The following is an 8,510-nucleotide window of genomic DNA, read 5'->3' on the forward strand; positions in this document are numbered from 1 at the left end:
TAGCTCTTCATGTTTGAACAAGGGCCCTGACAGGCAGGAGTAAGGAGAAGTCTTAAGCCCTGCCAAGCTCAGAGGAGGGCAAGCTGGAGGAGAGGTGGGGGCGGGGATTGGGGGGATGGTAAAGAAAAATGAGAGAATGAGCCAATCAGACTTTCAGAAACAGGACCAGCTCTTGGAATAAGGGTCTTGTCCCAGGGGCATCATTCTTTTAGGATGAATAAATGGATTTACTGAAATGAAGGCACAATATCCCCAACAACCATAATCTATGCCACATAGCTCACACAGGATCTTCCCTCAGGGTGCAAGTAGAAATCAAGAGCAGGCCCCTAAGGCTCCTCCCAGACAATTTCCCTCCCTCTCAACACAAGCCATGTGTTTCTACTTCTGCTGACAGTCCTCTCCTGGCTCATTTCTGAAGCTGGGCATCTTTGCTGTCATCTGGGGTGCTCTCACCTAGGACACTCTCTCCCCTTCGTGCTACAGGGCACTCCTACAGTTCTGCCTCTGCACAGACAGGCTTCCTTTTGTTTGTTTGTTTGGTTATTTATTTATTTATTAATTATACTTTATGTTCTGGGGTACATGTGCAGATCATGCAGGTTTGTTAAATAGGTTTACATGTGTCATGGTGGTGGTTTGTTGCATCCATCACCCCGTCATCTAAATTAGGTATTTCTCCTAATGCTATCCCTAAAATGTGGCACATGTACACCATGGAATACTATGCAGCCATAAAAAAGGATGAGATGAATTCATGTCCTTTGCAGGGACGTGAATGAAACTGGAAACCATCATTCTCAGCAAACTGACACAAGAACAGAAAACCAAACACTGAATGTTCTCACTCATAAGTGGGTGTTAAACAATAAGAACACATGGACACAGGGAGGGGAACATCACACACCAGGGTCTCCGGGGTAGGGAGCTAGGGCAGACTGGCTTCTATCTGCAAGAACGGAATCTGCATTTCCCACCCAGTTAGGAAAACAGAAGGGCAGAGAAATGGAAGGAGGAGCTGCCTGAGGGCAAAGCTGGGCTGGTCCCTACCCTGGGTCCACTCAAGGTAAAGCTCAGCACATAACCAGGCCAACTGAAAATGGGGAAGAGATGGAGAAAGAGTTCAGCAAATCTGATTTCTCTTTAAATTTTCATTTTTTCTCATTAAAATAATTAAATAGAGACAGGATCTGGCTATGTTGCACAGGCCAGTCTCAAACTCCTGGGTTCAAGTGACCCTCCTGTCTTGGACTCCCAAAGCGTTGGGATTATAGACAGGAGCCATTGTTCCCAGCCTTTTTCTCATTCTTATAAAAAAAATAAAAATAGCCTGGCATGGTAGCTCATGCCTGTAATCCCGGCACTTTGGAGGCCAAGGCGGGCAGATCACAAGGTCAAGAGATCAAGACCATCCTGGCCAACATGGTGAAACCCCATCTCTACTAAAAGTACAAAAAATTAGCCGGGTGTGGTGGTGCATGCCTGTAGTCCCAGCTACTCGGGAGGCTGAGGCAGGAGAATTGCTTGAAACCCAAAAACAGAAGTTGCAGTGAGCTGGGATCGTGCCACTGCACTCTAGCCTGGTGACAGAGAGAGACTGCCTCAAAAATATATATAAATATAAAAATAAAAATAATGAACTAAGCAACTTTCCAAGTGAATCCCAATCCCTTAAGAACCTCTGTTAATAGTTTGCTTCCTTCTCTCTTTAATTTTGTTTTTCTTTATTGGCCTTTTGGCTTCAGTGTATATATATCTTTTTTTTTTTTTTTTTTTTCTTTGAGATGGAGTCTTGCTCTCTCACCCAGGCTGGAGTGCAGCAGCTTGATCTCACCTTACTGCAACCTCTGCCTCCCAGCCTCAAGCAATCCTCCTACCTCATCCTCCCAAGTAGCTGGGATCATAGGCGTGCACCACCGTGCGCAGCTAATTTTTGTATTTTTAGTAGAGACAGGGTTTCAACATGTTGACCAGCCTTGTCTCGAACTCCTGACCTCAAGTGATTCACCTGCCTTGGCCTACCAAAGTGCTGGGATTACAGATGTGAACCACCGCTGAGAAACTGATTTTTTTTTCTTTTTTTTCCGCTCGTCACCCAGTCTGGAGTGCAATGGCATGAACTCAGCTCACTGCAACCTCTGCCTCCCAGGTTCAAGTGATTCCTCTGCCTCAGCCTCCCAAGTAGCTGGGACTACAGGTATGTACCACCATGCCCAGCTAATTTTTTGTATTTTAGTAGAAACGGAGTTTTACCATGTTAGCCAGGATGGTCTCGATCTCCTGACCTCGTAATCCATCTGCCTCAGCCTCCCAAAGGGCTGGGATTACGGGCATGAGCCACTGCATCCAGCCGAAATTGAGTTTTGAAAGAGATTTAGAGAGAAGGAGGGGGAAAGAGGAGAAACAGAGGAGAAAGGGAGGGAAAGAGGAAAGAGGAGATGGATAGGCGTGCAAGAGACTAACAGGAATAAGAGGATTTGGTAGGCATAGATAACTTAGAGACATTTAAAAGGTTGGCTGTTGGGCTGGGCACAGTGGTTCACACCTGGTCCCAGCAACTCTGGAATCTGAGGTAGGAGGATTATTTGAGTTTGGGAGGTCAAGGCTGCAGTGAGCTATGATCATGCCACTGCACTCAAGCCAGAGCAAGATCCTGTCTCAAAAATACACAAATAAATGAAATTTGGCTGGGCACCATTACTTATGCCTATAATCCTGAGGCTGAGGCTGAGGTGGGAGGATCTTTTTTTTATTTTTTTGAAATGGAGTCTCAGTCCATTGCCCAGGCTGGAGTGCAGTGGCCTGATCTTGGCTCACTGCAACCTCTGCCTCCTTGGTTCAAGCAATTCTCCTGCCTCAGCCTCCCAAGTAGGAGTAGCTGGGACTATAGGCGTGCACCACTGGGCCCAGCTAAGTTTTGTATTTTTAGTAGAGACAGCGTTTCATCATGTTGGCCAGACTGGTCTTGAACTCCCAACCTCAGGTGATCGACCTGCCTCAGTCTCCCAAAGTGCAGGATTACAGGTGTAAGCCACCATGCCCAGCCTGTGAGGACCTCTTGAAGCCAAGCCTAAGCAACATAGGGAAACCCCATCCGTACAAAAATAATAATAATAATAATAATAAAATAGGCATGGTGGCATGCACCTGTAGTCTCAGCTACTCAAGAGGTGGAGGCAGGAGGATTACTTGAGCACTGGAGTTTGAGGCCAAGGCAGGTAGCAGATCATGAGATCAGAAGTTTGAGACCAGCCTGGCCAACATGGTGAAAACCTCATCTCTATTTAAAAAAAAAAAAAAAAAAGCCACTGCACTCCAGCCTGGGTGATGGGTGACAGAGCAAGACTTGGTCTTGGAAAAAAAAAATAAACGCAACTAGAGAGTAGAGAACAATTACCTACAAAGGAATAAAAGTTTGAATGTTAGCAGACTTCTCAGATAAATGACTTCTATATTCACCTAACCTATTATGCAAGAATGTAATAAAGACATTTTTAGATAAAGTTTAAAAATGTTTACAATTAAAAGAACTATTTATGATTCTACATCAGAAAAAATAAAACTGTGCCCAAAAGAAAGAAAAAGGATGAAAGAAGCAATGACGATCAAAGCACTTGATAAACATATGGTTAAATCTAAATAAATATTTATGACAAAAATAATAATGGCCACTTTTAGGAACATAAAAGCAAGTTTAGACTGGACACAGTGACTCAGGCCTGTAATCCTAGCACTTTGAGGGGCCAATGCAGGAGGATCACTTTAGCCCAGGAGTTCTGAACCAGCCTGGGCAACCCAGCAACACCTTATCTCTACTAAAATATATACATTTTTAATTAGGTGGGTGGTGTGGTGGTGCATACTTGTAGTCCCAGCTACTGGGGAGGCTCACTACTGGGGAGGATCACTTTAATTCATGAGGTCAAGGCTGCAGTAAACCATGATGGTACCACTGCAGTCCAGCTTGGATGACAGAGTGAAATGCCATCTCTAAAAAAGAATAAATAAATAAAAATAATGTAACTTTAAATCTTGCACATAACTTACATACCATTTGAGAGTGGGAGAAAATAAAATGCAACCATTCTAACAGAACAAAGATTGTATGAAATGAGGTAGAAATAAATAGTGATCCCCCCATTATCCATGGGGGTACATTCCAGGATCTTCAGTTTCTTCCTATATAACCCATCGTATAGGCCAGGTAGCTTCTACAGCATGGATACACTGGACAAAGGGATGATTCATATCTTGGATGGAGCACTACAGCCAATCTAAAATTTGTACATTAAAAAAAAAGAAGAGTGCTGGGCATGGTAGCTCATGCCTGTAATCCCAGCACTCTAGGAGGCCAAGGTGGGTGGATCACTTGAGATAAGAAGTTTAAGCAGCCTGACCAAGTGGTGAAACCCTGTCTTTACTTAAAAAATACAAAATTAGCCAGGTGTGGTGGCACACGCCTGTAATTCAAACTACTAGGGAGTCTGAGGCAGAAGAATAGCTTGAACTTAGAAGGCGGATGTTGCAGTGAGCCGAGATCGTGCCATTGCACTCCAGTCTGGGCAACAAGAGCAAAACTCCGTCTCAAAAGAAAAGAAAAAGAAAAGAAAACTTATACATTTTTTACTTATGGAAGTTTCTGTTTAATATTTTTGGATGGCAGTCGACTGAAACCACAGAAAGCAAAACTGGATAAGGTGGGATTACTGTATTCTTATCCTCTAGAACATAAATGGATTATTCCATATAAAAATTCTCAGATTGGATCACTATTTTAAAGATACACTCCTAAAACTTTCTTTTCTTTTCTTTTTTTTTTTTTTGAGATAGGGTCTTGCTGTCTCCCTCTGTTGCCCAAACTGGAGTGCACTGGTGCAATTAGGGCTCACTGCAGCCTCAATGTCCCAGGCCCAAGCGATCCTTCCACCTCAGCCTCCTGAGTACCTCGGACCAGAGGCACCTAGAAGAACCTAAAACTTTGAACAACACAAGTATAAAAGTAAAAAGGTGGTTGGGTAAAAAAAAACACAGGAGCCACTGAAGGGTTGACAAAGGTAGGAAGTTTGGGTATAAAAAAAGAATAATGACATGACTCTATTTTCAGGAACAGTTACAATATGTTCTAAGCATACATTTTTTTTCCATCTAGACTGTTTCTTAGGAACTTTTTTTTTTTTTTGAGACAGAGTTTGCCCAGCCTGGAGTGCAATGGTGCCATCTCAGCTCACCGAAACCTCCATCTCCTAGGTTCAAGCAATTCTCCTGCCTCAGCCTCCCGAGTAGCTGGGATTACAGGCATGCGTCACCAACTCCCAGCTAATTTTGTATTTTTAGTAGAGATGGGGGTTTCTCCATGTTGGTCTGGCCAGTCGCAAACTCCCAACCTCAGGTGATCCGCCCACCTGGGCCTCCCAAAGTGCTGGGATTACAGGCGTGAGTTACCACCCTGGCCAAGCATACTTTTTGAATAAACAAATGAATGAATGAAGGGTGGGACATCAGGGTGTGTCTGGTGGTTCAGGGACAGGAGGAGGTCTGATGGTATAAAAAGGATTTAAATACAGGGTCTTCTCCATGAGGATGCGCTAAGGAAACTGCATTTCCAGAGAGAGACACAGCAAGCAGGACTGAAAACGGTTAGTCTAAGGAGATTCAGGACAGGTAAGCACGGGAGGCAGGGAGGTCAGCCAGAATTTGGGGCTTTAAGTGCTCAAAGAGGATTTGAAAAATCAAAGGAGCAACATTAAAGGATGCAAACAACTCAGCCCATTCACATTAGGGGGACATGAAATAAAGAGTTGCAAATTAGGGACAGAAGGAAGGTCAGAAAGACTGTTCACCTTGTGAAAATCAGGGAGTGAATGTGAGACTCCGTATTTACTGAGTGTGATTGTCTGTTCTGCAGGGCTCCCAAACGTTCCCAGTCTGTGCTAGCCTGGCCTTTGGAAATCCTTATTAGAATGTAATAGCAATGATTTTTGTGTACTTCATTCATTGCAGAATCAGCAGACCTATGTAAGTGCCCATTTGTAGGAGGCAGGCAATAAAAATTTGCTGAGCAAATGTGGTTGTCCTAGTGGCAATTCTGTCTTGTGCTCTCCATAGCCTTGATCAGGAAAAACACTCTAGACCAGTTGACTTGTTTGCTTCTTTGTTTTTGTTTTTATAAATTTTTTTTTTTTTTTTTTAAAGACGGGGCTTCACCATGTTAGTCAGGCTGGTCATGAACTCTGGACCTCAGGTTATCCGCCCGCCTTGGCCTCCAAAATGCTTGGATTACAGGCGTGAGCCACCACACCCGGCCGCTTCTTTGTTTTTTTTAACATGCTAGTTTAAGCTGCAGACTCTCAATGCCCATCTCAGGAAAGTGGGCCAGGGTTTAGACTGTGCGCACAACAGTCAGTAAGACCCGATCCCTTCCCAGCTATGCTTCTCCTCTACCTGGCCAAACTTTAAGACCTCATGTCTCTTTATAAGAGGTTGATAATAATTGTACATTACCCCAGGTGTTTGTCGAGGATCAAATGAATCATGTATATGAAGCACTTGGATGTCTGACAGTATCCTAATGTTGCTATTGAATGTTACTGCATTATTTATTTACTGTTAGGATTGTATTGAATAACAGATGCTTAGTTAAGTTTAATTTCTTTCCAATTAAATGCCAAGCCCTAGGCCATTCCTTGTTACTGCTGTTCAAACTTTTTGGTCTCAGAAACTTTTTATATTAAAAATTGTTGAGGACTCCAAAGAACTTTGTTTCTATAGGATATATCTAGATATTTACCATATTCAAAATGAAAATTGAAAAATTAAAATATATTTATTCATTCCTTTCAAAATAAAATGATACATGCATTATGTGGTTTTTTCTTTTCTTTTTTATCTTTCTCTTTTTTTTTCTTTTTTTTGAGATGGGGTCTTGCTATGTTGCCCAGGCTGGAGTGCAGTGGCTATTCACAGGCCAATCCCACTACTGATCAGCATGGGAGTTTTGACCTTGCTCCATTTCTGACCTGGCCGGTTCACCCCTCCTTAGGCAATCTAGTGGTCCCCTGCTCCTGGGAGGACACCATATTGATGCCGAACTTAGTGCAGACACCCAATGGGCATAGTGCACTATAACCCAGAACTCCTGGGCTCAAGTAATCCTCCAGCCTCAGCCTCCTGAGTAGCTGGGACTACAGGCACGTGCCACCGCACCCGGCAGCATTACATGTTAACTATATTTTCCAGACACACAAAAAATAGTGAGACCAATGGCATTGTTTTACATTTTAGTACTTTGGCCTAATGGAAGATGGCAGAATTCTCGTCTGCTTTTGCAGTCATCTTTTCTGATACATTATTTTTTTGAAATATAAGAAGAAAATCTGACCTTACACAGATGATGCCAGAAAAAGGAGTATTCTTAGCCAGGCACGGTGGCTCACGCCTGTAATCCCAGCACTTTGGGAGACTGAGGTGGGTGGATCACCTGAGCTCAGGAGTTTGAGCCCAGCCTGGCCAAAATGGTAAAACCCCGTCTCTACTAAAAATACAAAAATTAGTCTGGCATGGTGGCAGGCACCTGTAATCCCAACTACTCGGGAGGCTGAGGCAGGAGAATCACTTGAACCCAGGAGGCGGAGGTTGCAGTGAGCAGAGATCGCACCACTGCACTCTAGCCTGGGCAACAGAGTGAGACTTTGTCACCAAAAAAAAAGAAAAAAGAAAAAACAAACAAAAAAAAAACAAACAAAAAAACCAGTATTCATATAGACTTTGAAACAATTGTGGATATTCTTTGAAACTACAACACAAACTCAACAAGTAGCAGTTTCTTAAAGATGAGTTGCAATGTGAAATTTGTTTTTTGTTTTTTTTGGAGACAGAGTCATGCTCTGTCATCCAGGCTGGAGTGCAGTGGCATGATCCTGGCTCACTGCAACCTCTGCCTCCCGGGTTCAAGCGATTCTTCTGCCTCAGTCTTCCTAGTACCTGGGACTACAGGTGTGTGCCACCATACTCAGCTAATTTTTGTATTCTTAGTAGAGACAAAGTTTCACTATGTTGGTCAGACTGGTCTTGAACTCCTGACCTCAAGTGATTCACCTGCCTCGGTCTTCCAAAGTGCTGAGATTACAGGCAGAAGCCACCATGCCCAGCCTGCAATGTGAAATTTGAAATCATATCAATGAACTTTTCGAACTCTGTCACGTTAAAATCCATTGGTCTACATTGAACTTTGAGTGGATCTTTACCCATGCATGATTTTATAACATTACATACTGGTCATTTGCAAAATATTGGCTTATAAGTTATGAAGCTCTCTAAATTTATTCCCCTATACATTTGTTAGAGAATGAGAGTGAAAAAGTAAAATAACATGCAAGATGTCACCAATGGGGGAGGCTAGCTGAAGCCTGTGCAGCACCTTCACCATATATATTATTGCAATTTCCTGTGGATTTGAAATTAGTTCAAAATTAAAAGTAAACAAAACAAAATCAATAAACAATATGGTAATT

At 42.9% G+C, this 8,510-nt stretch overlaps 1 protein-coding gene across 1 annotated transcript in view; it reads right to left on the reverse strand.

The window, feature by feature from the left end:
- LOC105707733 (DNA polymerase theta-like) overlaps positions 1 to 8,510 on the reverse strand; it is an 83,064-nt gene that overhangs the window by 45,442 nt on the left and 29,112 nt on the right. The window lies entirely within an intron of this gene.

The sequence above is a fragment of the Aotus nancymaae genome, unplaced genomic scaffold (genome assembly GCF_030222135.1).
Source record: "Aotus nancymaae isolate 86718 unplaced genomic scaffold, 86718_ANA_hifiasm-v0.15.2.pri h1tg000011l, whole genome shotgun sequence".
Taxonomy (NCBI): Eukaryota; Metazoa; Chordata; class Mammalia; order Primates; family Aotidae; genus Aotus; species Aotus nancymaae.